Source organism: Penaeus japonicus, unplaced genomic scaffold, assembly GCF_977035675.1.
Source record: "Penaeus japonicus unplaced genomic scaffold, GWHDUDI00000001_assembly GWHDUDI00000026, whole genome shotgun sequence".
In the NCBI taxonomy this organism is placed as follows: domain Eukaryota; kingdom Metazoa; phylum Arthropoda; class Malacostraca; order Decapoda; family Penaeidae; genus Penaeus; species Penaeus japonicus.
Window position 1 is genome coordinate 14179526 of NW_028234428.1, and position 2500 is coordinate 14182025.

Below are 2500 nucleotides of genomic sequence, written 5' to 3' on the forward strand. Positions count from 1 at the left end.
GAAAGAAAGAAAGAAAATAGGAAATAAGAAGGAAAGAAAATAAGAAAGAAAAATGAAAGAAAATAAGAAAGACAAAAGGAAGGAAGGGAAAAAACAATACGAAAGAAAGAAAGAAAGAAAGAAAGATAGGAAGAAAAAAGATGAAAGAAAGAAAATGAAAAAGAAAGAAAGAAACGAAAATAATAAGAAAGAACGAACCCTCCCCTTTCCATCCCTTCCACTCCCTTCTTCCTTTCCCTCTTCCCCTCCCTTCCCCCTCCTCTCCCATCCACTCCTTTTCCCTTTCACTTCCCTCCCGTCAACTCGCCTCCCTCCCCCCTCCCCTCCCTTCCCACTTCCTCCTCCCCTCCAAATCCGCTCTCCGTTCCCTACCCCCCTCCCACTCACCCTTCCCCCTCCCCTCCTCCCTCACTACCCCTTCCTTCCCCCTCCTCTCCCTTCCCACTTCCCCCTCCCATCCCGTCCCACTTCCCCCTCCCACTCCCACTCCCTCCTCCCTCCCTTCCCCACCCCCCACTCCCCCTATCTTCCCATCCCACTTCCCCCTTCCCCCTTTCCTCCCCTATCTTCCCATCCCATCCCACTCCCCCCTATCTTCCCATCCCCTCCCACTCCACCTCCCACTCTCCCTCCCTTCCCCCGTCCCTCCCCCCTCTCCCAACACCCACGTAAAAAAAAAAGTTTCCCCTGGCGATGTCAAGGAGACATATTACGACATTATACCGACTTTGTGAACACTTGGCGTGGCAGAACCGAAGTATATTTCAGCGGAAAGAAGCTCTTCAGTGTATGTCATCCAAGAGAGCTTGGTGGAGCTTCACGTTTCATCTTCTCGAGAGATAGTGAAGAATGGGATCGGGAGATAAAAGCTAAACTTGATGCTGCTTTCTCCTTGTGTGTGTGTGTTTTTTTTTGTGTTTTTTTATTCATTTTTTTTTCTCTATACTTCTATACCTCTTTGCTCGTTGTATTCTCTCTCTCTCTCTCTCTCTCTCTTTATCTGCCGAACTTTCTCTGTGTTTGTTTTTTTATTCTCTTTTTCGCTGTCTCTTTCTCTCTCTCTCCCTTCCACTTTCCTCTCTCTCTTTCTCTCTCTCTCTCTCTCTCTCTCTCTCTCTCTCTCTCTCTCTCTCTATCTATCTATCTATCTATCTATCTATCTATCTCTCTCTCTTACTATCTCTCTCTCTCTCTCCCTCTCTCTCTCTCGCGCGCGCGCTCTATCTCTCTTCTCTCCCTCCCCCCCCCCCTCCGCCCCCCTCTCTCTCTCTCTCTCTCTCTCTCTCTCTCTCTCTCTCTCTCTCTCTTTCTCTCTCTCTCTCTCTCTCCCTCCCTCTCTCTTTCTGTGTCTCCTGATAGTTTGTTTGCCATTTTTATCTTTAGCAAAGTTCACCTATTCCCAATTATCATTGTTGTTCTCCTTTTTCATTCTCACTTTTCTTTTATATCTCCTCTTTTATTTTTATTCGCTTCTTTTCTTCTGAAATTGCTTATCTCTTTTTTATCTATTTTTCTCTGTATTGGATCTACCCATTTTTTTGTTAATTCTCTCTCTCTCTCTTTCATCTTCACTCCTTCCCTCATTCTCTCTCTCTCTTTCCATCTATCTCTATCTATATTCCTCTCTCCTCCCCTCTCTCTCTATATATATCTAGCTATCTCTCTCCATAACTCTTTCTCTCTCGCTATCTCTCTATTTATCTATCTTCCTCCCTCCCTCTCTCCCTCTCACTATCTCTCTATCTGTCTATCTTCTTTCCTCCCTCTCTCTCTCACTATCTCTCTCTCTATCTATCTTCCTCCCTCTCTCTCTCTCTCTATCCCTATCTCTCTATCTATCTATCTTCTTTCCTCCCTCTCTCTCTCACTATCTCTCTCTCCCTCTATCTATCTTCCTCCCTCCCCCCTTCTCTCTCTACCTATCTTCCTCCCTCCCTCCCTCCCTCTCTCTCTCTCTCTCTCTCTCTCTCTTCGTCCTTCCCCTACTCTTCCTCCAACCATAACATCGTGATAGTGGCAGGCAATAGATAGTCTCGGTTGTAGTTATTGGTTTTATTGGTTGCAGATGAAGACCACGAATGGCTTGGTATCCTGGTTGTGGTTGTGTTTGGTTGTGTGTTTGTTTGTGTGTTGAAATTTCTTTATGACTGTTTGTCTGTGTACGTTTGTGTATGTATGTATGTATGTATGTATGTATGTATGTATGTATGTTTACGTGTGTGTGTGTGTGTGTTTGTACTTGCACGTGTGTGTGTATGTGTGTGTTTGTACTTGCGTGTGTGTATGTGTTTGTGTTGTTGTGCCCTTGGGAGAGCGGTCAAAGAAAGCTCTTTTTGACTTAGTTTTGGGAGCTTATACCCGAAGTCACAGAAGTTCTGTTGAAAGGTTCTTATAAGAGAGGCTCGGGTCATGAGACGATGGGAATCTCAAGAGCCATAATCGTAATTGCTCACACACACTCACACACACACACACACACACACACACACACACACACACA